Source organism: Pseudorca crassidens, chromosome 1, assembly GCF_039906515.1.
Source record: "Pseudorca crassidens isolate mPseCra1 chromosome 1, mPseCra1.hap1, whole genome shotgun sequence".
Taxonomy (NCBI): domain Eukaryota; kingdom Metazoa; phylum Chordata; class Mammalia; order Artiodactyla; family Delphinidae; genus Pseudorca; species Pseudorca crassidens.
Window position 1 is genome coordinate 114,728,802 of NC_090296.1, and position 27,698 is coordinate 114,756,499.

General features: G+C 48.2%; 1 long non-coding RNA gene across 1 annotated transcript in view; it reads left to right on the plus strand.

The window, feature by feature from the left end:
- LOC137231100 (uncharacterized) overlaps window positions 1-27,698 on the plus strand; it is a 93,595-nt gene that overhangs the window by 26,804 nt on the left and 39,093 nt on the right. The window contains exon 4 of the long non-coding RNA XR_010946399.1: window positions 10,620-10,747. This is a non-coding gene — a long non-coding RNA (uncharacterized lncRNA). The remainder of the gene's footprint in view (window positions 1-10,619; window positions 10,748-27,698) is intronic.

Here is a 27,698-nt window from a genome sequence, read left to right on the forward strand (position 1 = left end):
AGGTCCTGTCTCTAGCTGGGACCCTCCTCCACCCTTTGGGCCCTTCACAGCCCCTGGACCCGGGGAAGATAACAGGTGGACACGGTAGAGCTTTCATACAGCTCCGTGCTATCATAAGCCATTAATACCAAACCTGCTGCCACTTCCCTTTTGTCTTCTCTCCCTGAATTTCTTCTGGGAGTGAGCTGATGATTACTTTTAGCCTATAGCCTGATATAAAGACATATCTACCAATATAATTAGACGTGTTTTATTGTCTAATTTAAACAATGGATTTCATAGGCAATAGAGCATGTATTTTGTCGTACTGGTGGCCGATGACTATTAAAATGAGCCTTCCCTGCGTCCTTCTAAGAAGTTCCAGTGTGTTGCTCCCCCGCCCCCAGAACTGCACGGTCTCCAGCAACCACTGAATTCATAGGAAGCACAGCCCAATTGCATGAAAAATTACTTGTAACAAACGTAGTATGTGCTTTTGAGTGAATATTGCAGAATTATATGAGATTTTGTGAAAAATGAAATCCGTCCCCCTCCACCTCATTGTCTAATACTAGCAGTGTTTAAGTCCAGACATTCCTGTGCATATATGAGCTACACACATGAGCGTTTGTGTAAGTTTTTATACAAATAACATCGTAATCTACGTACTGTTGTGCAGCACGTAGACGCTTCCAAGTGGGAACACGTGAGGCTTTGTCATTGTTTGCATGACCACATTAATAGACATTTGGGTCCTTTCCAGTTTTCCATTATTGCAAACAGTGCTGATATGACACTTTGTACCTAATCTTTGTGCACTTGTATGAATTTATCTGCAAGGTAACTTTCTAGAAGTGGAATTTACTGAGTCAAAGAATATACAAAGTGAAATTTTTGTACATTTACATGTTCACACACTGTGTGGGCAATTGCTTATTTCCCCACATTATGGCCAGGCCGTCTTTTCAATCTTTATTTATCTGATAGGTGAGTGCTGTATCCCAGTGTTTTAAATTTTTTCAACCGCAAGTGAAGTTGAACACCTCCTCTTACATTTATGGGCCTTTTATACTTTTCCTGATATCCACTGCCCACTTTTTTCAGCTTTTCCTGATATCCACTGTTTCTACTAATTGTAAAAGTGCTTTACATATGAAGGACATCGTCAAATGAATCTTTGGCATGTCATAATTACTGGCAAATATTTTTTCTTAATTTATTTATGTTTTATCAGTTTAGGGTTCATTTCCAGCATCTATATAGTAACAGTTATCAGTATCCCCTTCATGGAGTTCTGGTTTCTTGCCGAGCTGCATTTTTAATACTATAACCCCAGTAACTGAGAAGGTCTTCAATCCACATTGTGAAATTTAGGGGAGAAAGAGTTTTGCCATTTGCAGCTGAAAAGTGAGCAGTGCAGAGGGCTTGTCCTTTGCTAGGTCTGAATCTGACATTTGGAGGGAGACAAGGGCAGCCGAGAGACAGCTTGCTGTGATGGAGACAAGTCCTAGACTTTAGTGCCCCTCCCAGCTGTCCTGTCCTCCCTCAGCCTCAGTTTTTCTCAATGCAAAATGAGGGGGTTGAACTGGTTGAACTCCAAGATCACTTCCTGTTGGGAATTCCCTGGCGGTGCAGTGGTTAGGACTCCACACTTTCACTGCCAAGAGCCCGGGTTCAATTCCTGGTTGGGGAACAAAGATCCCATGGCGCAGCCAAAAAAAAAAAAAAGATCACTTCCTGTTCGAATAATTGATGGTCTGTTCATACATGATGTGCCCTCAGATAGGTTGCTGTCCGTTTTGGGAACAATTTCTGGTCTTCCATAAAAGGTGGCAGTCGAACAGGGTAATGAGTCAGGTCTTTCCAGCACTAAGGACTCATGACTCCATGGGTGTTCACTTGTGGAGCTCCAACCTTCACTGTGCCTCAGAGGCACCTGCAGAGCAGCCAAGAACACGGGTGCCCAGGCCCCACCCCCAGGACGATTAAATTAGAACCCCTGGAGGTGGGCTTTTGATAGCTTTTAAGAGCCCAGCTGACGAATGCTCCATATGCCTGGGGTCCACCTGACATTCTGAATTTCCGCTGAGCTCTAGATGATGCCGGTGCTGGGAGTTCAGGAGCACACTTGCAGTAGGAGGCTGGCAGCACCAGCAACCCCAGGGAGCTGCTTAGAAATGCAGAGTCTTACACTGATTCCCTCAGTCTGGCTTCCCCAAGTGCTTCTGTGCTGCTTAGGTGAACGTACTTATTTTCAAAAGCAGGGTTTTGGAGGTTATACTCTTGTATTTGCTTTTTGGTAATTCATCCAACCTATACACTTATGATCTCGCCAAGGAGAAAGGGACAGGACCAGGTCATCCTAGACCCCAGAAAGGATCAGGAGCCCTGATGCAGCTGATCCGTTCATTCGGCCTCCCCTTTTGCACATACCTGCAGCTGCTCCGTGCCCACTCCGGAATCATCAGGCATCCTCCCTTGTCTCACTTTTTGTTGTTCCACCTCACTCTGCATATTCTCTTCTTACCCAGGATCTTTCCTTTCGGCCATGATGTAGCCTTCTCCATCTCTCTCCTTTTGTGTGGGTGTACTTCATTCCACATTAAAAACATAAAACACCTGAAGTATTCACTAATACTCGGTTTGCCCTTATAAATGTCTTTAATATATCAAGAGCACATATGAGGCCAGTGAACCCTTGCAGAGCCCTTTGAGATATGAACCAGCTAGCCATCTTCTTCATTACTTGATTTTTATTGGTCAAAGTTATGCTGAATATTGGGGAGAGAGAGGAGTACAGGCGTGAAACAAAACACAGTTGCTACCATAATGAAATGAAAAGTAGAGTCACTATTGCAAGTGAAAGTCTAATCAAGTATTATTCAAATTGCAATTACTTATACACTACACAAATCCCAAAATTTAATCTACTGGAAATCAACAGACCAAAATAAAAAGTGGGTTCTAAAATATCAAATATCCAAAATTTTCACAACATGCTCAGTTACCCTAAATTACTTACTGTCCACATTTTGACAGGTTCCAATCCAACTGGCTACGGATAGGTAAGATAGCAGTATAGGCAGCACACATAGGGGCATCATTTGGGAGTCAAGAGGATGCCATCGGCTTTTGCTCTCTTTCTTTTTCTTTTTGAATTGAAGTATAGTTGTACAATATTATATAAGTTATGGGTGTATAATATAGTGATTCACAATTTTTAAAGGTTATATGCCATTTAGAGTTATTATAAAATATTGGCTATATTGCCCATGCTGTACAGTACATCCCTGAGAGGGCCCTGCTCAGCTACTAAAGAGTACCCTGGGCCTGTGGGTATTTAAAGTGGATCTTGGGTGAGCCTCAGTTTCCTCATCTGTACAATGGGGCTAGTGATGCCTCCTTCTCTGAGTTATTCAGTTTTAGGTCAAATGACATTCAAAAAGCAGCTGGCCTGGCACATAGTAGGTACTCAAGTCAATCCAGTCCAGCTCTCAGTGGGGGCTTACCGTGAAACAGATAATGGCCGGATCTTGGTGCTGGAGTCATGCGTTGCCCTTAGTGCGGTTAGACAGACCTGGTTTGCCCCTCACTAGTTGTAGGACCTTAGATGAGTCATTTCATCTCCCTGCACCTCAGTTTGCTTGTTCAGTGCAGACTGTCGAACCACTCTGGCAGGGTTAAAGTGTGGAGGCCTGTGCCAGGCCCGGAGCCAGCCTGAGTTCAGGCTGTGGGTAGCCACCTCCCTCCCACCCTGAGGGAGCCCTGGCTTCAGAGAACAGTGTCCCCTTTGACTCTGCCAGCCACCGCAGTCACTATACCACAATCCCTGAGCGCTGGAGAGCAAATAACCCCTGTCAGCCCGGCCTTTTTCTTGGCCGCTGCCACTCTGGCCAGCCAGGTTTGGGTTGGCGGGCAAGGTGAGTGGCTCGGCTTTGATGTGAGCTGCGCTGAAGCTGGGAGATGGGGGTGTGGGGATCCCAGCCTGCCTTGGCGGCTCAGGGCCAGCTCCTAGCCTTTACCCCAGAGCTTGGCAGAGCCCTGCTGCCTGGGGCTGGTGGAGGGAGGTGACTGGACACCAGTGGGTCCTCACAGCATCCCTAAGACATGGGTATCCATTTTATAGATGGGGAAACTGAGGGAATTACTCCCCAGCTCTGGTGGCCACTAGGGTGCATGGGTGGGTACCCCCATGTGCCCTGATTTGCTGTGGGTCTGAAGGTCCAGCCCATTCCCTGAGAGGGGCTTGGTCTCCAGAAGACCCCCCGCGCCCGCTGTTTAAATGCGCATGTCAGACCCCACACAGGTTTACTAGGCATCTGATTCATACCTGGCCCTGTGGCTGGCCAAGGGAGCAAGGAAGATGCATAAGACACAGCCCCTCAGAAGCACAGGTTCAAATCCCAGCTCTGCCACTGGCCAGCTCGAGGGACAGCCCCTCTGGGCCTCAATTTCCCCATCTGTAAAACGGGGTGTAGGGAAAATTAAAGTATTGTGTGTGAAAAGCGACTTTTAAAACTGTACTGTTTATGCAAGTGAGGGATGATTAGCACTCCTGAGCTAAAACCCCAGTCTCTGACGCTGAAATAAAGCACAGGAGAGAATGGATGGGGGTCTTTGGTGAGTCACACAAGAGGGCATGTACTCCTAGTCAGAAGGCTGGAAGGGGCAGAAGGCTGCTCATTTTTCAGAGGAGGAAAAAGGGGCCCAGAAGAGTGTTTTGCCCAAAGACTGGAGAAGTAGGACTGATCCTAGCTCTTGGTGGGAGTCCCCAGTCTGTACTGCTGTGCAACCCTGGGAAACTGCTGTAACCTCTCCGGGCCTCAGTTTCCCCCTGTGCCGTTCACACAGGGGAACTGCTGGGAGTGTTTTTCTTCTGAAGCGTGTGTGCATCACTTGGCTCCTCTGACTCTGCTCTGGACAAGGTGGTCCTGGGTCCTTAGGAGGTGAGGAGGGCAGTGAGAATCCCAGCCGACCATCCCAGGGTGGGAACCAAGGCAAGGAGGGAAGCCCAGGTTGCAGGCATGCAGGTCCGAGGTGGGGAGGAAGAGGAGGCAGGAGACTGTTGCCAGCCAGGAAGTGTCTGCTGGCTGGCATCAGGCATGCTTGAGCTAGTGTGCTTCCTGTAAGCAGTGCACACGAGCCTGGGGACCTCACCCCTCAGACATTCCGGGACAGCCCCCCCAGTCCTCAGAGGCTGTCCCATTGTCCCCTGGAACAGCAAACGGGCGGCAGCGCCAAACTCCCAGCATCCAATCAACATCCATTCATTCAACAATGTTTACCGAGCAGGCACCGTGCCAGACACCAGCACGCAGAGAGAGACTTCGGAGCTCAGGGCCAGTGGGTTCACATTTTCCAGCTGGGCCCCCTGTACCTGAAGTGGGAGGTCATCATGGATGAGGAAGACTCCCTAGAGTGCGTGAACCTTGGGGGCAGCGGGGAGATGACCCCTGAACGTTGATTTGGCTCCACTCATGCCAAGCACCACATGGAGGCGGGGTATGCATCCATTGTCTCCTTTAGGTTTCCCAGCAACGAATAGGTGTCATTATCCTCATTTATAGAGACATAGCCTCAGGTGAGCGACCTTGCTCCAGGTCACACAGTTCATGCGGGTTTGAGCCAGGATTCAGACCTGGGTCTTTCCTGGGCACCAAGCCCTCAGATACTGAAACTAGTATCTCTGAGCCCCTGGTTTCAGTTTGGATCCTCTTTTGGAAACCACCCACTAGTCTAGTGGCTTTGGGCAAGTCACTTGGCCTCTCTGAGCCTTGGTTTTCTTATCTGTCAAATGGGGCTCAAGGGGTCTAATTTGTAGGATGGCTGTGAAGTTTAATTGGGACGGTGGATGTGAAACAACCTGCTCACTGGCTGAGGCAAGAGGCTGTGGGAGACCTCGTTCAGGGGGTTTCGTCTCCCAGAATTCTCCGGCCACGGAGGACTTGGAGAAATCCCAAGCCCCTTCCTCTGCTTCCAGGTCTAATCACTCTGAGCCATCAGCCGGAATTGACGGAGTACATCCCAGTTTGCTAGGTGTAGTGCGCAGGGACAGATGCGGAGGAATAAGAGGAGAAGATGGTACAGATGAAGAACAGGACGCAGTGGCTCTGTCCCCTTCCTCTCCTCCCTCAGGGACGTGAGGATCTCGGGGGTGAGGAAGGACTGTTCTGTGAAATAATGAGACCAGTACAAGCCACCATAATGACCGTCTCTCTGCTCCCATTTTGCTCTATGAAGATATTTCATGTCTTAAGTCATTTTAGCCCAAAGACGGCTCTGTGAATTGCTAATATTATCCCCCTTTTGCACGAGCAGACGAGGAAACTGACTCTTAGACAGATTTACCTGAGCCCCTGAGTTAGTAGGCCAGTGGGATTTTAGCCTCTGCTGGTAACACTGACTCCTCTGCTGAGGCTTCCAGAGCCAGGCAGTGGAGGGGAAGTTTCTCAATAGAGAAAAGGAGAAGGCCTTGCTTTTTACAGCTGTGCAGAAGTCTTGCAAAAGCCTTGAGACAGGTGAGATAGAAGCCACGGGAATAAAAAACCCTTCAGGGGACTTCCCTGGTGTCCGGTGGGTAAGACTCCCCACTCCCAATGCAGAGGGCCTGGGTTCGATCCCTGGTTGGGGAGCTAGATCCTGCATGCATGTCACAACTAACAGATCCCTCATGCTACAATGAAAGATCCCGCGTGCTGCAACTAAGACCCGGTGCAGCCAAAATAAATAAACAAATATTAAAAAAAAACCTTCAGATGTTTGTCCCTCTCCTGTGCCTTTCATTATAAGAAAGGCCTCTGGCTGCAGTTCTCACAGCCACGCCTGGGCTGACAGCCTGGCTGTTCTGTGGAATTACACCAACCCCAGGCTGTCTAGATAGTGCTGGGGGTCTGACAAGGGTCCTGGCTGCCACCATTAGCTTGATGACCTTGAGCCCATCACAACCTCTCCAAGCCTCAATTTTTCCATCTGTTAAATGGGGATTTTAATGAATGTTGTGATAGGCAGATTGCACTGGGCACGGCCTGGAACTTCTGGCACAGCAAGCTTCTGAAGTTGACTTCCATCTTCCCTCCCATTTTCTTCTTCTGGGAGATGGCATCAGATAAAGGGGAGTTAGTACAACTCTGTGTGAAGAATCCTAGGCATTAGTTGCAGATGTCTGAGTTCAAAACCCATCTCTTGGGAATTCCCTGGTGGTCCAGTGATTAAGACTCCGTGCTTCCATTGCAGCAACTAAGCTCCCACAAACCATGTGGCTTGGCACAGCCAAAAAAAAAGAAAACAAAAAATCAAAACCTGTCTCTCCTTTGTACCAGCACTGATCAAGTGTGTCGCTTCTCTGGGCTGCAGTTTTCTCATCTGTAAAATGGGGATATAATGTCAACCCTCCAGAGGGAACTCCCTTCGTTCACCTGGAGGTAGAGAGGGCAATGCTTAACCGAGGAGAATGCCTCAAAGTTGGTGACCTCTCAGAGGAGTGGGGAAGATGTTTCGGGATGAGGTTTGGAGGAGGGTTTCTAGCACCTCCTGAAATCAAATCACCTACATTATTAGTTACTCAGATAGAAAACCTGGTTCAGATATTCATAAAGGAAAACCAAGTTGCTCCAAGAAGGAACATGGCTCCCAGGTCACAGAATGCCAATGCAGATGGGGACAGAGGCCCTGAAAGGGGAGTGGGCTGAACCCCAGGCTCCTTGTAGTTTTCCTGCCCTAGTTTAATCCAGGTCAATGCAACAGAAACTTTGAGCTTCTACTATGTGCAAGAGCAAGCTAGGCACTTTGTAGGATCAGGTGGATCATGAATCAGACATTAACTCTGTCTGCCTGTAAGAATCTTATAGTTGAGTCAAAAGAATTAATGATGATATGAATAAGCTATCTCCCTGCACCCCTGTCTCACAGGCACCTTGCACAGAACCTGGTACATAGTAGGTGCTGCGTACATGTTAATTGAATGTAACAAAACTACAAACTACAATGGGGGGCAGACTCTGAGGAGGGGTCATTTATATTGGGCTTTGACGGCTGCCTAAGAGTCTTCTGCTCCTCCGTTTGTCCATTGATCCTCCATCAAGGCTGATGAAGACCACAGCAGAGCAAAACCCCAGCTTCTCCTTGCTCCTGACCACCAGCCCTCATCTGAACTCTGAGGAGTCTCCAGATGTGAGGAGGAAGTGGCCAGGCTGCGGAAGGCAGGCTCGTTTCCAGTGCGGGGCCGGGCCGCCAGGTCCAGGTCCTGTTTACACAGCAAGGCGGACAGGCCGACAAGATTTGGCGGCCAATGCACCTCTGCCTCTGAGAACAGAAGGGGCTGGCAGAGCCTGGCCAGGCACGGGGTGGCCTGTGCCAGAGGGGAAAGTCAAATGTAAAGAGCGTTTCCTCCCGGCCAGCCGGCCCCAGACTTTTGTCTCCAGTCTGCAGGCAGTTCCTCCAGTGATTCATAATCAGCGGGAACTTATAAATAAACCCCACCTCGGCCTCGCACCACAGCCTGGCTGGGACCTGGGCGGGAGCGAGGTGGGGGGTTGGGAAACAGGGAAGCTGAGGAGAGGCCCTGAGGAAGCTCGGGGGACCGGGGTGATGCTGGCTGCTGGGCAGGGGCACTTCTGGCTTCCTATGGAGGGACTGCAGGTCTGTTGCCAGCAGTCACATCCCACTGAGGACTCAAGCATGGGGCCACTGGTCGGGAGCAAAGAATGCTGAGAGGCCGGGATTTTCATCTGTTCCCCAGGAGTGTAGTAGATGAGACTAGGTAGAATTTTGAAATAGCTGGCCTTTAAAACATTTTTTTGGATATAATTTCAAATTCATGGAAAAGTTGCAAAAAAATAGGACAGAGGGGACTTCCCTGGTGGTGCAGTGGTTAAGAATCCGCCTGTCAATGCAGGGGACATGGGTTCGAGCCCTGGTTCGGGAAGATCCCACATGCCACGGAGCAACTATGTCCATGCACCACAACTACTGAGCCTGCGCTCTAGAGCCCACAAGCCACAACTACTGAGCCTGTGAGCCACAACTACTGAGCCCGTGTGCCACAACTACTGAAGCCTGTGCGCCTAGAGCCTGTGCTCTGCAAAAAGAGAAGCCACTGCAGTGAGAAGCCTGCGCACCAAAACAAAGAGTAGCCCCCACTCACCACCGCTAGAGAAAGTCCGCGCACAGCAACGAAGACCCAGTGCAGCCAAAAATAAATAAATAAATAAATTAATTAATAATAAAAAACATAGAACAGAGAACTCCTGTATAACCTGTAGCCAGATTCATCAATTGTTTACATTCTGTCCCATTTTGCTTCATCATTCTCTGTCTCCCATATTTCCTGTTTTCGGAACCATCTAAAAGTAGGCTTCCAATTGTGGAAAACAGTATGGAGGTTTCTCAAAAAACTAAAAATAGCACTACCATATGACCCAGCAATTTCACTCCTGGGTATATATTCGAAAAAAACAAAACCACTAATTCGAAAAGATACATGCACCCCAATGTTCATAGCAACATTACTTACAATAGCCAAGATATGGAAAAAACCTAAGTTGTCCATCAACAGATGAATGGATAAAGAAGAGGTGGTATATATATATAAACACAGTGGAGTACTACTCAGCCATAAAAAAGAATGAAATTTTGCTATTTGCAGCAACATGAATGGACTTGGAGGGCATTATGCTAAATGAAATAAGTCAGACAGAGAAAGACAAATACTATATGATATCACTTATATGTGGAATCTAAAAAATATAACAAATAAGTGAATATAACAAAAAAGAAGCAGACTCACAAATATAGAGAACAAACTAGTGGTTACCAGTGGCAGAGGGGGACAATATAGGGGTGGGGGAGGGTACAAGCTATTGGGTATAAGATAGGCTCAAGGATGTATTGTACAACATGGCAAATATAGCCAGTATTTTGTAATAACTGTAAATGGGGCGTAACCTTTAAAAATTGTATAAAAATAGTAAAAGTAGGCTTCTGGCATCACACCTCTGTGCCCCTTTTGCCTTCAGTGTGCATTTTCTGAACTAGCCAGTGTTTGGATTCCTGACCAACCACTTACTAAACGTATTCCAGGGCAAGTTTTTCAGGTCCTGCATCCTCCTCTGTGAAGCGGGGCTATGAGGACCCCTTACCACGGAGAGGATCAGGAGACGTAACAATGGAAACATCTGCCAGAACAGTAATGATAAGCACAGCTCATTATTATATGCAAAGCAGCTTGCATACATTATGTCATTTGACCAGCATAGAAGAAACAGGCTCAGAGATGGTGTGTAATTTGTCCAAAGTCACACAGCAAGTTAGGCTTTGATGTACACAGTAAGCACTGAAATAATCCTGGAGCCTGCCCTCATCCTTATTTGCTGTATGATTGTAATCAAGGGCTGGCTTCCTAGGCCTTGGTCTCCCCTCGTGCTGTGGGCACAGGGATCTCAGGGCAGGGGATGTCGGCAGGGGAGGGGTGGGGGTGAGGCAGGGGAGAATGCAAGATGCTTCTGCAAGCGGCCCAGCTCCCCAGGTCCCTGGAAGAAGCACTTCTCTTGTCAGGGCCAGAGTGGAAGCTGCTCCAGCAGACAAACCAGCTTCCCTGAATTCTTCAGGTCGCCTTATGATCCAGGCTCAAACCTCTCTTGCAGATTGTCTCTGGAAACTGGGAAATCGGACCAGAAGGCCCTGAGCCTCCCCGCCTCTGAAGCTTCTGCAGTGATGAGGCCTGGCCACCAGATGGCAGCACACAGACCACTGCGCTCTCAGGGAAGAGGAGGTGTGTCTCCATCAAGGGGCCGTTTTAGCGTGGCTGCTCCTGAGTGAGAGCATCCACACCACCATCCCTTTAGTTTCGGGTCGCAGGGAAACAGTCCAGGAAGGGCAGCAACTCACCACGGTCGCTCAGCCTGCACTTTGTGCTTCCAGGGGTTCTTACCCTGGTTGAGCAAGGCCCTGGGACTGTGACAGTTGCTGGATTTCTCTAGACCTCAGTTTCCACATTTGCAGAAAGGTGCAAGTCCCTTCTGCCTAGCTTTCTTCACGGGGTCTGTATGGCAGGTCAAACACGGAGACTCCGTTTCCACATCTGTGAAATTGGTATAACAGTAGAGGCTGTTTTGTGCCGTCATGAGGATGAAGAGCTGCCCACATCTGAAGTGATTTGAGGGTTAAGCCTGCAGGCCAAAGTCCAGCCACCTACACGTGAGCTCTGGGTCTGCCTACAGCTCCCAGAACGGCCTTGTTTATAAAGTGCAGTGAGTGCAGGACTTCCGAGTGGGAGGAGACCTCACGGCTCATTTCACCGGTACCTTCCATTCCTCAGACAGAGGAAAGTCCAGAGAGGGCCAGTGACTTGCCTAAGGTCTCATAGCCCCACCTGACCACACTGGAACCCAGATCCACTAACCCTGGGGACAGCCGTCATTAACTCTTCTCTCCCCTCTGCCCAGAGACCCACGTTGGGAAGGGCTGGTACAGCTGGGGGAGGAATGGGCACAGAGGGGGCCACCATGAGCTGGAGGCCACGCTGCAAAAGAGTCTAGCTCAGAGTCCAAGGAAACTCCCTTCTCCTGAGGGACAGCCAGTGCCCCTGCCCCCAGGGGAAAGCCCTCAGGGTTCACCTGCCCAGACCCTGGGGGGGATATTTTTAAAAGTTTAAACACTCTTCAGGGAGCATTCTCCATTTCTATTCCTACAGTGTATCTATGCTTTTATTTAAGAAACAAGGCTTCTGTTCTCTGTTAATTAGTGGGCTCCTATAAACTCTCTCCCCCAGCTCAGGATGTGGAGGGCAGGGGGGAAAAAACCAATAAAAATATAAAAATATGGAACTCCAGATGCACTGGGCAGGACCAGCCTTCCTGCCTGCGGAGAGGGAGAGACGTATTACCCCAAATTAGTAACCGTCCAGAATCCCAGGCTGATAACATGCATATTTTGGGAAGAACATGCTACTAACTTGACCTCATTCATATTCAACTGTAAGAGACTGATGGAGTGGCTTTTTCTTCAGCAAGTTTGAATGAGGGAGGAGAGATGGGTCATGAGAGCCTGGGAGTGGGATGAGGAGGAACGGGGCAGAAGGTCAGGGGCATGCGCAGAGAGGCTTCGGCCCGGAGACTGACAGTATTGCCCAGGCGCCAGAGGGAAATGGAACACTGACTTTCAGGAGAGGCCCACCTGGGTGGGGGTGGGGCACAGATAATTCAGTTTCCATGAGGCGGTGCTTTCTCCTGGGGGAGAAAGGGGGGATACCTGTAACCTGCAGTTTCCCCTGGAGGGGGGGCTGGCCTGCAGGTCCAGCCTCATGTCCATCTCTCTGCAGAGTCCCTCAACTGCCCTGAGAAGCAGGAGCTGTCATCTCCATTGTAATCCAGTAGACTGAGGCCCAGAAAAAGAGAGGGGCTTGCCCAAGCGCTGAGTTAGTGACAAAACGCCTAGAAGAACCAAGGTCTCCTAGTCAGTTGCTTTTTACTCACGTTCTGCCTGAATCTGGAGTTAGGCCAAACCAGTTCCTGGCTCTGTGACCTCTTGGACCACTCCAAGCTCAGTTTTCCTCATCTGTAAAATGGGAGCGATATCTCTTATCTCCTGGGGTTGTTGACAGCATTTGATACTGTATGAAACGGCCTGGCACACAGTGGGCATGCAATCAGCGGCGGCTGTCTTACAGAGGAGTCAAATCTTACTCGGGGCACGGTTCTGAAGGTCATTTAATGCAAAGCACAAAACGAAACAAAAAATAAAAACCAAACCCTTGAAAATCCTGTAGGAAGGCACCATGAAGAGTTAAATCCTTGCTGGGGGTGAGTGGGGGAGGAAGAGGAAGGCTTTAGGATTGCCAAGGAGCCAAGAGGGTGAGTGAGACATTGAGGCAGGCAAACTGCATACAGTGGAAAGTGTGCCGTGGAGGCCTGGCAGGTACAGGAGGGTCCGTGCCAGGATGGGCAGGGCTTTGAATGCCAGGGGGAGAAGTCAGCGCCGGCTTGCTGCTGTCAGGAGATGTTTAATTTTGGCAGTGGGGTGATTAAAGGGAGGTTCCCTGTGTGTGTGTGAATTTCCACCCACTCCCAAAGTTGTTTCTCTGCTGGAGAGCTGGGGCCAGTTTATGGCTCCTGGCTGCCCCTGTGAGGCCTCTCCCAGCCCTCCTCCTCCCTGGCTGTCTGGCAGCCAACTGAATTTTATGTGGGGAATCTGAGGAATTTGAAAAGGCAGAATGCAAATGCCACTGTTGGAGATTTCCTTGTCAGCCTCGGAGCAGGGGGGAAGGCCCCTCTTTGTGGGGTAAGGAAGTGTGGAGCTCTGGGTCCTGGACCCTGTTAGGATGCTCAGGGGCCAGGTGGCCAGGGCCAGTTCCTTAACCCCCATCTGTGAGAAGCAGGCAGTGTCACCAGAACTCTCCTCTGGAGCTGTTGGAGAGCCAAGCTCGGTAACAGAGAGTGGCCCTTGTACACTGTAAAGAGCCTGTCACACGCCCTGTGTTGAGAGGTTATTAACGATTCCCCAATGCCCTCGTTTTACAGAGGAGGGAACCGAAGTCCAAGGGGAGACTTTTGTCTGGGGTCACGGGGCCGATCTGGGCCGAAGCCAGGGTCCCAGCGCTGATGGGGGCCCGCTGGGGGCCCGGCGCTGCGGGCGCGCTGAGGTCGCGGGGCGGTCCCGGACCTTGCGCTGCCCTAAACCCTCCGGGCCGTGGGTGCGCCCGCCGTCCCCGGACCTGCCCGCTGTGGGCGCCGGGGGGCCGGGAGCCGGGAGCCGCGCCCGAGCCCGGGCGCCTCTATCTCCCGCGGCCGCGGCGTCTCCGAGTCTCGGCGGCCCGAGCGCCGGGCGTTATCTGCTCTCGCCCGGCCGGGCCCCTTCCCGCCTTCCCGCCCGGCCGTGGCCGCCGTGGCGACGGGCCGCTCCCGCCTTATCATCGGCCGCCCAGCCGGCTAGCTGTGGCCCGCGTCTCACCCCCGCCCCTCCCCGGGCGGCCCCCTCCCCGACACGCTCACTCCCCAAGATGCCTCCTCCCAGGGTAGCCCCCTCCCCTGATGCCCCTCTCAGAGTTGCCCCCTCAGGGGCCAAGCTGCAGGGAGCGCTTTCCCCAAGGGGGACTGCGTCAGAAAAGGGTGTCAGATTTGTCCTCTTCTTAAAAGACAAGCCTAACTATGCTTAATCCCATTTTAGTCACGTTTTAAAGGATTTCATAAGAGAGGCAAAGTTATGCAAAACAAAACAAAAAACAAAACCCACTATACATCAGGGCTGGGCGGGGGCGGGGTGGGACAGAGTACTATCCATCAGATCGCTCTAAAATTCTTCTCCTCAGGGCTTACTGTGTTAGGTGTGACACCCCTTGGAAGCGAAGTTTCCCCACCTGAGTATGGGAATCTGTAAGCCATGAAGCTCCCTACAGTGCTGGTGGCAGAAAACATGGGTGCAGCCCTTTGTAATAACAATTTGGCAGTATAGATGGAAAGCCATAAAAGTATTTATACCCTTTGACTCAGTAATCTCACTCTGGGAATGTATCCCAAGGAAATAGTTCAACAGCAGCGAAAGAAAAAGACAAAAACAGAAAAGTATGGGTTCATCAATGTGTTATTTGTAAAGCTAGTGAGCACAGCTTTCTGAGTGAAAAGTTGGAATACATGAGTTGCATGGTACTGGGTTCGAACTCACCATGGTCCCGCCATGAACCCGCCTACGAACCTTGAATAAGTGTCTTAACCTTGCCGAATTTCCCTTTTCGTTTCTGGGAAATGGATAACCCCACCACTCAGAGGACTTTTGTAAGAATTCCAGGAGACAGCTTGTGAAAGCATCTAGTAAAGGGTTTGAGGGTAGAGGAAGAACATAAGAAATGTTTATTTCCCCCCTTTCTTCATCCTTACAGAAATGAAAATATGGAGTATTTCAAGTGACATTTGTAAATACTAGAGAAAGTGCATATGGTGGTTAAGAGCTTGGGACTTTTGAGTCCTTCAAACTTGGATTGGGTCAGAATCCTAGCACCACTTATTTCCTAGCTGTGCAATCTTGACAAGATGTATCTCCTCACTTATTAAAAAATGATAATAGAATTTACCCTGTAACTGTGGTGAGGATTAAATGAGGTACTATGTGGAATGTGTTCAGGTCCGTGCCTGGCAGGTAATAAGCACTCAATAACTGGTAGCTATTATTATTATTAAATAGCATTTAAAAGTAGAAGTAACTTCAATACCCCAAAGTACTCCAAGTTAAATAAGTTAGGGTATCTTTTGTGGAATAGAATGCGGCATTTAAAAAGAGTGAGATAATCAATATAAACTAATGAGGAAGGATGAACATGATAAGTGAAAAAAGACAGTTGCCTCCATCTGGATAAGTGACCTAAATATGAAAAATTAGAAGTAAAAATATAAGTTTAAGGAAAGTCTTATATAATCTTGGGGGGGGGGCGCAGTAATGACGATCTTCTCAAGCAAGCCAGGAACCGTAAGGAAAAGACAGACCATAAAGGAAAAGACAGATTAGACCATATCAGATATTTAAATGTCTACATGGTAGGAGACCCCATAAACAAGTCTAGAGACAATTGTAGAGAGGAGAAATATTTGTTACATACAGATAAAAGCTTCATGTCCTGCATACCCCTCAAGACCTCTCATATGGAATTCCTACAAACTAATTGGAAAAGTCAAACAATAGAAAAATGGACAAAACCACTTCACAGAAGAGGAAATGCAATCATGAGAAAGGCAGACCACCTCCCCATTTGTTGGGGAAATGCAGATAAAAGCATAAACAAAATACCGTTTTCCACCAAGCATTAACAATTAAAATAGAAATAGGCATGCCCTTTGCCCCACCAATCCCATTTTCAGAACTATCCATAAAAAATACATTTTGTTTTTTTTGCTGTAGTGTTCTTCATGCTTCATAGTGACGATTCCAGTGTCCACGTCTAGGGCATGGGTGGATGAATTTGGTTACAGCCATGCTAATGGATACTGTAGACTGCTAAGAAGGAGCTTCTTCAATCTGTATGCAGTGACTTGCAGGGTTGTCTGTGATATTCTGTCAGGCCAAAAAAGGCAATTGTGCAGCAGTGTGTAAAGTATGATCCCATTTTGTGTTTAAAAAAAAGTGTGTGTGTCTGTGTGTGTGAGAGAGAGCGCGAGACAGAGAGAAGCTTTCAAGCCTTCACCAGGGTAAATATGTTGGTTCTGTTTGCATAAACCTATAGAAAAGTGGGTGTATATATTGAAAGAAAGGGGCAAGTGGTTTTCACTAGTTTTCTTTTTTCCAGTTTTATTGAGATATAATTGATATATAACATTATACACGTTTAAGGGGCACAACATAGTGATTATATATATATATACTTTATATATATACACACACATATATATATATGATCACCACAATAAATTTAGTTAACATCCATCACCTCACAGAATGACAAATTTTTTTCTTGTGTTGAGAACTTTTAAGATCTCCTCTCTAAGCACTTTCAAGTATACAACACAGCATTGTTAACTATAGTCACCATGCTGTACATTCCCAGAACTTAGAACTGTAAGTTTGTACCTTTTGACCACCCTCACCCATTCTGCCCACCCTCCGCCTCTGGCAACCACCATTCTGTTTGCCCATTTGTCTAGACTGACATTTTCCTTTACGTTTGTAGGAATTCTGGACATGAGGGATATGAACCCTTCCTTCCCTGCACGTGAGCCTGTGGAGAGGCTCCTGCCAGCCTGTTCTGCATTTCCTGGTAGTGGGAGGAGAGAGGGGCGTTGTCCTCAGGTCCCCATCTCTCTGTGACCTTTGGCCTGCTGCAGCAGCCTATGTTGTTGTAGTCTGGAAAAATGGCAATTAAATAGATTTGATCACATACAACAAACGAAGAGAGTTTGCAAAGCAATATGTACCCCCGGTTCAGTTTCTGTGAGAAGGAACAGCCTGTGTTTGTAAATATGTAGAGGAAGGGCTGAGAGAGGGTCTGGCTGACTGTTGGAGGTCACTTCTGAGCAGTGGGCTGTGCTGAAGGGGGTTTTATTTTTGCACGTCTCTTGTTTGCATTTTTTACAATGAGCATTATTGCTTTTGCAAGGATAAAACAATGGAGTATTTTTTCCCCTCAAGTGGACAGTGGTATTTGTGTACTGTGACTGCAGGGAGGAAATGTGAACAAGCACCAGAAATTGGGTTAGGATGGTGGGACCCCCCCCCAACCCCCGCCAGAATTTTTTCTTTCAGATTTGTACCTTTTATTTTTTTATTGTGGTAAGAAACTTATAATATAAAATTACCATCTTAACCATTTTTAAGTGTACAGTGCAGTATTGTTAACTATGTTACTCCAGATCTCCAGAACTTTTTCGTCTTGCATAACTGAGGCTCTATACTAATTGAACATCTCCCCATCTCCCCCGGCCCTCGGCCCCTGGAAACCACATTCTACTTTCTGTTTCTATGAATTTGACTACTTTAGTAACCTCATATAAGTGGAATCATGCAATATTTGTCTTTTTGTGACTGACCTATTTCACTTAGCGTAGTGTCCTCAGGGTTCGTCTATGTTGTAACGTATGACAAGATTTTCTTAGTTGTGTATTGGGTTGGCCAAAAAGTTCCTTCGGTTTTTAAGTAAAGATAAAAGACTCATTTTCACCAAGAACTTTATTGAACAGCATATTCATCGTTTTGTTCCACTACCTTCTGCCATTTTTCAGGCAACTTCATAATTCTATCTTCCCAAAACTTTTTATCTTTTTGAGCAAAGAATTGTTACAGGTGTCTTTTACAGTCTTCCAGGGAATTGAAATTCTTTCCATTAAGAGAATTTTGTAAAGACCGAAATAAATGGAAATCCAAAGGTGCAATGTCTAGTGAATATGATGGATGAGTCAGAACTTCCCACCTAAGCTGTAACAATTTTTGCCTGGTCATCAAAGAAACATGCGGTCTTGTGGTATCCTGATGGAAGATTATGCGTCTTCTGTTGACTCATTCCTGACGCTTTTCTTTGAGTGCTGCTTTCAGTTGGTCTAATTGGGAGCAGTACTTGTCGGAATTAATCTTTTGGTTTTCCAGAAGGAGCTCATAATAGAGGACTCCCTTCCAATCCCACCATATACACAACATCACCTTCTTTGGATGAAGACCAGACTTTGGTGTGGTTGGTGGTGGTTCATTTTGCTTGCCCCACGACCTCTTCCGTTCCACATTGTTGTACAGTATCCACTTTTCATCGCCCGTCACAATTTGTTTTAAAAACGAAACGTTTTCATTACGTTTAAGTAGAGAATAGCGTGCGGAAATACGGTCAAGAAGGTTTTTTTTCGCTTAACTTACGTGGAACCCAAACATCAAAACCTTTAATGTAACCAAGCTGGTGCGAATGATTTTCAAGACTTGATTTGGATATTTTGAGTATGTTGGCTATCTCCCACATGGTATAACGTTAATTGTTCTCAATTAATGTCTCGATTTGATCACTGTCAACTTCAACTGGTCTACCTGACCATGGAGCAACGTTCAGTGATAAATCTCTAGCACGAGACTTCGCAAACCACTTTTGATACATTTGATCAGTCACAGCACCTTCTCCACACACTGCAAAAATCTTTTTTTGCATTTCAGTTGTGTTTTTACCTTTCTTGAAATAATAAAGCATAATATGCCGAAAATGTTGCTTTTTTCTTCCATCTTCAATATTAAAATGGCTACACAAAAATTCACCAATTTTGATAAGTTTTTTCTTAAATGCACCCTGATATGACAGCTGCCACGATACAATCCAACAAAATTGTCTCGAATGAAGTTAAAGACAGCTAAGCACTACTAGAGCCATCTTACAGAAAAAACCGAATGAACTTTTTGGTCAACCCAATATATATAACTACATTTTGTTTTGTCCTTCAAAGGAAACTTAGGCTGCTTCCACATCGTCACTATTGTGAATAATGCTACTATCAACATGGACATGCAAATATCTCTTCAAAATCCTGTTTTCAATTCTTTTGGATACATACTGTTATGGGCTGAATGTTTGTGTCCTTCCAAATTCATATGTTGAAACTCTAATCCTAATGTGATGGTATTTGGAGATGGGGCCTTTGGGTGGTAATTAGGCCATGAGGGTGGAGCCCTCATGAATAGGATTAGTGCCCTTATAGAAAGAGGCCAGGGAGCTAACTAGCTCCCTGCTCTCTGCCACGTGAGGACACAATGAGAAATCAGCAATCTGCAACCCAGAAGAGGGCTCTCACCAGAACCTGACCATGCTGACAGCTTGATCTTGGACCCTCCAGCCTCTAGAAGTGTGAGAAATAATTTTCTGTGGTTTATGAGCCACCCAGTTTATGATATTTTGTTATAGAAGCCTGAGTGGACTAAGACATACACTAAGAAGTGGAATTGCTTAATCATATGGTAATTCTATTTTTAATTTTTTCAGAAATTGCCATACTGTTTTTCACAGCAGCTGCACCATTTTACATTCCCCCCAACAGTGTGCCAGAGTTCCAATTTCTCCACATCTTTGCCAGCACTTGTTATGTTCTGCTTGTTTGTTTTTTGATAGTGACCATCCTAACGGGTCTGAGATGATATTCATTGTGTTTTGATTTGCATTTCTCTCATGGTTAGTGATACTGAGCATCTTTTCATATCCTTATCGGCCATTTGTATATCTTATTTGGAGAAATGTCTATTCCAGTCCTTTGCCCATTTTTTAACTGGGTTATTTATTTATTTATTTGCCATTGATTTGTTATGGATATTAACCCCTTATCAGATATATGATTTGCAAATATTTTCTGCCATTCTGTACATTGCCTTTTCACTCTGTTGATTGTTTCCACTCTGTTTCCTTTGCTGTGTGGAAGTTTTAAAGTTTGGTGCCATTCCACATGTCTATTTTTGCTTAGGTTCCCTGTGCTTTTGGTGTCATAGCCAAGAAATTGTTGCCAAATCCAATGTTATAAAGCTTCTTCCCTGTTTTCTACTAGTAGTTTTATAGTTTCAGGTCTTACATTTAGGTTTTTGATCTATTTTGACTTCTGTATATAGTGTAAGATAAGGATTTAACTTCATTCTTTTGCAGCCAGATACCCAGTTTTCCCAACACCAGTTGTTGAGGAGACTATCCTTTCCCCATTATGTAGTCTTGGCATCTTTGTTGAAGATCATTTGACCATGTACACAAGGGTTTATTTCTGGGCTCTCTATTCTGTTCCATTGGTCTATACACCTGTCTGTATGCCCCATTACCATATTGTTTTTGTTACTGTAGCTTGGTAATATGTTTTGAAATCAAGAAGTATGAGGCCTCCAGCTTTGTCCTTCTTTGCCCCTGTATTTTAATGTGGCAGATTTCCATCAAGTAAATTTTGAACTATTATCCCTGGGTGGCAGGCTGGGAAGATCCAGGGGAGGACGTGGGATTGGATTCTCATCTGAGGAAGCTCCTGTAAGCACAGACAGAGTAGATGACCACTGATTGTTTGCCCACTCATCCATCCGCCACTATCTCTCTTGGTCTGCTTAGCCTGCGCCAGCCCACATTGATTGGCTGGTGGGGGGAATGTTACTTTCTTTTTCTTCTTTTATTTCCTCCTGTTCTTCCTGTCTCCCTTCCCCTCTTCCTTCCTTCCTTCTCTCGTTCCTCTTCCTCACTTCCTTATTTCTTTCCCTCTCCTTCCTTCCTTTTCTTAGCCCAGCTGCATTGGGTGACTTGCTTAAGGCAACTCAGGAGTACACAAGGCCCAATGCTTCTGGCCTTTGTCGCTCTCCTCAGGGAAGAGAGGAAGGGAAGTACCGTGTCTGTAACACCTACCATTGTCTGGGCTTCATGCTAGATACTTTGCTCTAAAGCACAGTGTGAGGTAGGTTTATTGGGTCCATTTCTTCATCTGTAGATCTGCAGATGAGGAAACTGATGCTTAGCTGGCTAGTACTCTGCCTGCGGTTTCACAGCTATAGTTTCATTGCCCTTCATGTGGATCACCTAAATATGTCTTCCTAACAGCACTCTGAGGACAGTGCTTGTTTCCCTATTTTCCAGATGAGGAACAGGTGGCTCTGAGCCCAGGGTCACCCAGGAAGTTCACAAAGTTCACAAACCCAGAGTCAGACCCTTGACCCCATTCTTCTCATCACCACACACTGCTCCGGACTCTGCTCAGGTGCACCCTCCCTCCACCTCCTGACAGAAGCCACTCAGCCAGGTCTCCACAATCATCGTCATTGTGTTCCCAACAGCCATTTTATTGTAACTGATTAGGTTAAGGGTTGATTGTGTTCTCGTTGTCCTTTTACTATGAATGATAGTTGAGGCTACAGCTTCTAAGGTGCAGAGTATCCCCTAATCTCAGACACATAGGGGCGGGTGTGAGTCGCAGGGGCAGGAAAGCCCTGAAGAGTGTTTCACCAAGTTGTGGGCAAGGGCATTTTAGGAAGATAGAAGAACATGAACATGAAATAATACCATCAATCAACACCTACCCAGCATTTACTCTGTATATATACTCTGTACCCACGACTATTCTAAGTGCTCTGTATATATTAATTCATTTAATCCACAAACCATTCTATGACGTAGGTACTATTATTAGTCTTACTTTACAGATAAGGAAAGAGGCTCAGAGAGGCTTAGGAACCTGACCAAGGATACACAGCTAGAGTGAGGAGGGTACTGAGCCAGGGCTGAGGCCCCAGGACTCCACGTTAGAGAAGAGGCTGTGTGTGTAGGAAAGGCTTTTTTTCTTTTTTTTTCCTTCTTTAAAGAAAGAGGGGGTCCTTTGTTGAAGGGGCAGCTGTGCAGAGCTCTTAGGCCTTCGCTAACCCTCTATAAACCCTCCTGTAAAACGGGGACAATGATTATTGCTCCCCTAATTTCCCTTTCCAAGCCTCTCCCTTTTCTGACAACAGAGAGAATTCTCAACTTTGCAGCAAAGCTCTGGGGCATGAGGGGTACTGTTCCCAGGAGGACCCCCACTCCAGCAACACAGGCCTAAAATGAGTCCTCCCCTTAGGCCCTGCTAGCCTGTATCTCTGGCAATGCTGCCCACTGCAGCTCTCCCTCTGCAAGAGCCTGTGCAGGTCAGACTGGGAGACCCAAGAATAGCCATATACCCAGAGCAGCCGAGGTAAAGACCCTTGAATCCCTGGCTCCACCCCTCGCTCGCCATGTGACCTTGGGCAAGTGTCTTAACCTTCTGGAACCTTTGTTGGCTTCACTGGGTTGTTATGAGATTAAATGAGTTTATATGTGTAGGGTGCTCAGAACGGTGCCCGGCACAGAGTAATTGCTACATAAGTGGGCTATTATTTTTATTTTTTTTTAATAAATGTATTTATTTATTTATTTTTGGCTGCGTTGGGTCTGCATTGCTGCACGGGCTTTCTCTAGTTGCGGTGAGCAGGGGCTGCTCTTCGTTGTGGTGCGCGGGCTTCTCGTTGCGGTGGCTTCTCCTGTTGCGGAGCACGGGCTCTAGGTGCATGGGCTTCAGTAGTTGTGGCGCACAGACTTAGTTGCTCCGCGGCATGCGGGATCTTCCTGGACCAGGGCTCAAACCCGTGTCCCCTGCACTGGCTGTCAGATTATTAACCACTGTGCCACCAGGGAAGTCCCTGGGCTATCATTCTTATAATGCCACAAACACTGTGGAGCCTCTGGGTGTTGGGGAGACTGGGGTGGACAAGGCTGAGCTCTCCCTGGCCCTCATGGAGCTCAGCGTCTACTAGGGTGACCAGCTGTCCTGTTTGCTTGAGGCCTTTCCTGGCATGTGGGATTATTAGTGCCCAAACTGGGAAAGTCAGTGGTAAGCTGGACTGGTTGGGCACCCTACTGTTTAGTGGGGCACAAATAATTAACAGGCCATCCAGGTTGGCCTGGCAGAGAAGTTCAGGTGTCACGGAAGCACTGAGACAGGGAGGAGTGAAGCCTGGGATCAGGGAGAGCTTCCAAAGGGAGGGCATTTAAGCTGGGACCTGGAGGGTGAGAAAGAATGAGCTGAGCGAAGAAGGAAAGGAGGGGTGTGGGAGTGGGCTGGAGTGGGCAGTGGAGGAGAGTGTGCCAGGGAGAGGAATGCGTGCGGGCAGAGCTGGAGGCCAGTGAGATTGTGGCTCGTGTGGACCGAGATGTGCCCAGAGACATGGGCACAGGCCCTCAGGACAACACTGTGTGGGAGCTGGGGGAGGCTGCGAGGGGCGATGTGGCAGAGGTATACGCACATATGTTTGCTTGTATACGTGGTCGCCTCTAGGGAGAGCACTGGGGGAGGGGGCGCTGGAGACAAGGGTTAGAAGCCCTCTGGAGCTTTTTGAACTGCGAGAATGTAATACCTACACCAAAAGATAAAGTAATCTAAACCAACACATGCGTGCCTGTGCTCACCCCTACCCCCAGGCCCAGCTCATCCCAGCCACCGTGGCTGCAGGACCCCCTGACAAGGGCTGTCCCAGTCCCAGGGGCACCAAGCCGGCCCAGGAAGGGGAAGCGGCCACAGCCACGCTGTCTGCCGCCCGGGCCTCCCCCAGGCCCGCCGCAGACGGACAGCTTATCAGTTGTTGCCACTGTGTCCCACCCGGTTGAGCTGGGCTCATTGCTGGGAAAGTGGCCCCCAGCCCTTTGCCAGGGACGGCACTGGCCCAGTGTGGGGAGCCAGCAGGGATGTTTTCCCAGGGGTTGGTCTGTGGTGGGGCCATCTGGTGAGTGTGCAGAGCCAGGCCTGGTGCCCAGGAGTCGGTCTGCTGCAGACTCGCTCTGGGGTGTTAAAGAATTAAGTTTTGGTGTTTTCTTAAAATTATACAAGTCATCCAGAAAAATGCATTCTCCTTATAAAATAATCACATAGTTCTTCAGTGTATGAAGTACAAGTTCCCCCTCTCTGGAAATGGACCTGTTGGGTACCGGGTCTGGGCTGTACCTGTAAGGTCCACACCCTCATTCAGTCCCCATGGCCTTTGGGGAGGTGGGCACCTCGTGCTCATTTTACAGATGAGCAAACTGAGGCCCAGCTGGTGAAGGTTTCTCCTTGAATCCAGGGCAGGGGAGTGGCGGAGTTGGCTCTAAGACTCCATGTCATATCAGGTGGGCTGGGACAGAGGGCCTGTCCTGGGGTCAGGAGAGCTGGGGACCCACATGGCCCTGAAAGGTATGTGACCTTGGCCTCCCTTGGCCTCTCTGGCTTCCAGGTGAGGAAGGGTCTGGGTGCCAGCTCTGCTCCCATGTACTCTGTTCCAGCTTCTGAGCCCAGTCCTGGGTCACCAGCCTCTGCCTCTTTCCCACGGTCCCATCCGTCCCATTTGCAGGAGGCTGACCTTGAACTCTGGACCGTTGCCCCCTAGAAGGGGTTTTTGTATGATTTGGGAAGGACAAAGAACGCCTTTTGTCAATAGGGCAGAAATTACATGGTGGGTATTCCTGGCAGGCACAGGGGAGCGTGATGCTAGTCCTAGGTGTGGTGCGGCCACCACCGAGCCATGGAAGTGTGTTTCTAATTACAGGATGAATGTGGCCAGCTGGACCCAAATATTTCACAGGATCCTAGTGAAAGGATGCTAACCAGTTCCTCCCATGGTGGCTGGTCGGGGGGCGGGGGAGATGGATCCACAGATTGGAAGGGAAGTCGGGGAGGAGGGGCAAGACCTTCTCAAAGAGCAGTGAGGGGTGACATGATACGGAGGAGAAGAGGGACAGAGCCCTGCTTTGGGAGGCAGACAGGCCTGAGTTTGAATCTAGGCTGGTGACCTCCCAGCTGTGTGACCTTGGGCAAGTCACTTAACTTTGTCGCCTCCCAGAGTTTCAGCTCCTGAACTCCAAAAGGGAGACAATAGTCTCTTTCTTGCAAGGATATCATGAAGACTATAGATAATGTGTATAGTGTTTAGCATGGAGCCTGTACACGGGAGGTGTAAAGAAAGAAACTCTTTATGTCCCAGGGTAAGAATGAAAACTTGGACTTCTGTGAATTTTATAATTTTGAAAAACTATTTTTCTTACTATAAAACAATATATGATCATTGTCAAAATATTAGTATATAGTGATAAGAAAAAAAAGCCACCGGTAATCCCTTCACCAATTATTATTTATAATTGTTACTTATTGCTATTAAGTGTTAATGGTGGGATTTAAGGTATCCGAGGTGGGCTGATGGCCTAACTAATCTCAGCATGTCTCACATCATTCTGCTTAGGCCGAATGTACAAGCTGCCACCCTCCCCCAAAGGAAGGTAGCCGGGGGTGGCTGACCCTTGCTTTGGTGATGTCGGAAGCTGACTCTGCCCTGGGAGGACACCAGCCTCAGCCTGAAGGAGTGGCCCACCCAGGCCACCTCCCAGCAGCATGTCAGTGATGTGTGACTGAAAAGGGCAAAGAATTAAGGGTTTGGAGCCCCACAGACCTGGGTTCCAACCTGGCTTTGGCCCTAAGATGCTTTATAAAAAAATTTTTTTTAAACTTTCTTTCTGTTGAGATGCTTGCAGATTTCTTTCTTTCTTTTTTTAATATATATTTATTTTCATTTGGTTGCACCGGGTCTTAGTTGTGGCAGGCGGGCTCCTTAGTTGTGGCATGTGAATTCTTAGTTGCAGCAGGCATGTGGGAGGGATCTAGTTCCCTGACCAGTGATCGAACCCAGGCCCCCTGCAGCAGGAGCGCAGAGTCCTAACCACTGTGCCACCAGGGAAGTCCCTATAAAAATTTTTTTAGAAAACATTTTGAAGAAATGGTACAAGTGATTGTAAAAAGAAATTATTGTTAGTTTTTTTTGCGGTACGCGGGGCTCTCACTGTTGTGGCCTCTCCTGTTGTGGAGCACAGGCTCCGGACGCGCAGGCTCAGCGGCCATGGCTCACGGGCCCAGCCGCTCCGCGGCATGTGGGATCCTCCCTGATCGGGTCACGAACCTGCGTCCCCTGCATCGGCAGGCGGACTCTCAACCACTGCGCCACCAGGGAAGCCCCCCCAAAATTTTTTTTAAGTACAGAAAAGTCTAAGGAGAAAACTACAAACTCTACCACCCAGAGGTAGCCACAGTTAACTCCCTGGGGAGCATCCTTCCTGTCCTGTCTCTATGTAGATAGTTGTATGCATTTATTCGATATCCCATAAGCAGGGTCAAATGATGGATGCTGTTTGCACGGTGTGTCGTGGCAACTGCCTAATTCAGCCACCCGTAGAGGGGTAGAGGGGAGACAGACGGCACCGCTGCATCATGGGGCCTGATGTGGGGCTTAACAACGGGATGCTGACCTTGTATTCCTTTTTTTATTTTTTTCCTGGCCACGCTGCATGGCTTGTGGGATCTTAGTTCCCGGACCAGGGATTGAACCCAGGCCACGGCAGTGAGAGCGTGGAGTCCTCACCACTGGACCTCCAGGGAATTCCCTGACCTTGTATTTTTAATGTGTTCCCTGATCTGTTGTGTCCCAGTCAGGGGCTGGGAAGTGCTTCATATGTACAGGGAGAGGAGCAGCAGGAAGGCTTGCCAGCCGGGACAGGGATCAAGGGTCTCGTGTATCCTAGACCATTCTCTAGGGATCCAGTACAGCACAGTGGTTAAAGAGTTAATGCTGCCACCAGGTTGCCTGGGTTCACATCCCAGCTTTGCCGTTGCTGGCTGCCTGAACTTGGGCATGTTCCTTGACCTCCCTGTGCCTCAGTTTCCTCATTTGCAAACCAGGGGATCATAACAGAACCTCCCTTATCGGGTTGCCTGAAGTTTAAATGAGTTAATTCAAATAAAGCCCTTAACATTGCTGGCACAAGGTGAATGCTTCATAAGTGGTGCTTGTTATTATTGTCGCCCTTATTATTCTATGGCCACATTTCTCAGTCTGTGGAGCCAGCAGGCAGCTCCGGCCCTCCCGGGGGCCACACTGGCCTCGGGCCAGTTGCTCTAGGCTCCCAAATGGCCCTGCCCTCCCTCCTTGAAACTTGCCCTCTCTGGATCTCATTCACCAAGAGCACCCAGCCTTTAGCAAGGTTTGGGGGGGCAGCGATCACATTGGGTATTTGGGCCCACGTAAGCCCACTGCTGTTCTTGGCTACCTCTGACTTTCCATCCCCTAGGCCAGAAGCAGAGCCAGAGAAACTGTTGTTCTTGTGGTGGTTTTTATAAAAACTGGCCATCTGGGGCCCTCTCAGTGACCTCCCATTTCACATAGAGGAAACCCGAGGTCCAGAGAAGTGAAGTACTGTCACCCGCTGTTCAGTGGCGAGCGAGCCTCCAGGTGCAGACTAGGAGCTCTTTTCCAGGCCCTGGGTGGTAATCTGTCGAGACTCCTCTCTGTGTCCACGAGGCAGTCATGACGCTGTCGGAACTTAGCTTGAATCTCTGTTAAAGCAGCTCTGTGCTCAGCTAATACTTGCTCTGCAGGACTGTGGAGGTGCATCTCTCACCCTCTTGTGCTACAGAGGAGGAAACTGAGGCTCAGAGAGGGAGATTGGTTGGCGGCTCTGGATCACACAGTGAGCCGGGACGGGGGACCACCAGAGCCCAAGGCTCCCAGAGCCTGGGCCAGAGCTGTGCCTGCTTCCCAGCCCCACTCTTCCGTCCAGTCAGTGCACTGGTTAAGCGTGTCCACAAAGAAGCCAGGGCCCTGTGTGGAGTGTGTGGGCACCAAGAAGGGGGGCCAGGCCTGAAGCAAGGACGGAGAACAGGACATGGCTCAGGCCCAGACCATATTCCGGGAGCCAGGAGCCTGGAAGGGTCCCTCCTTCCACCTTAGGATGAAGGGGTGGAGGA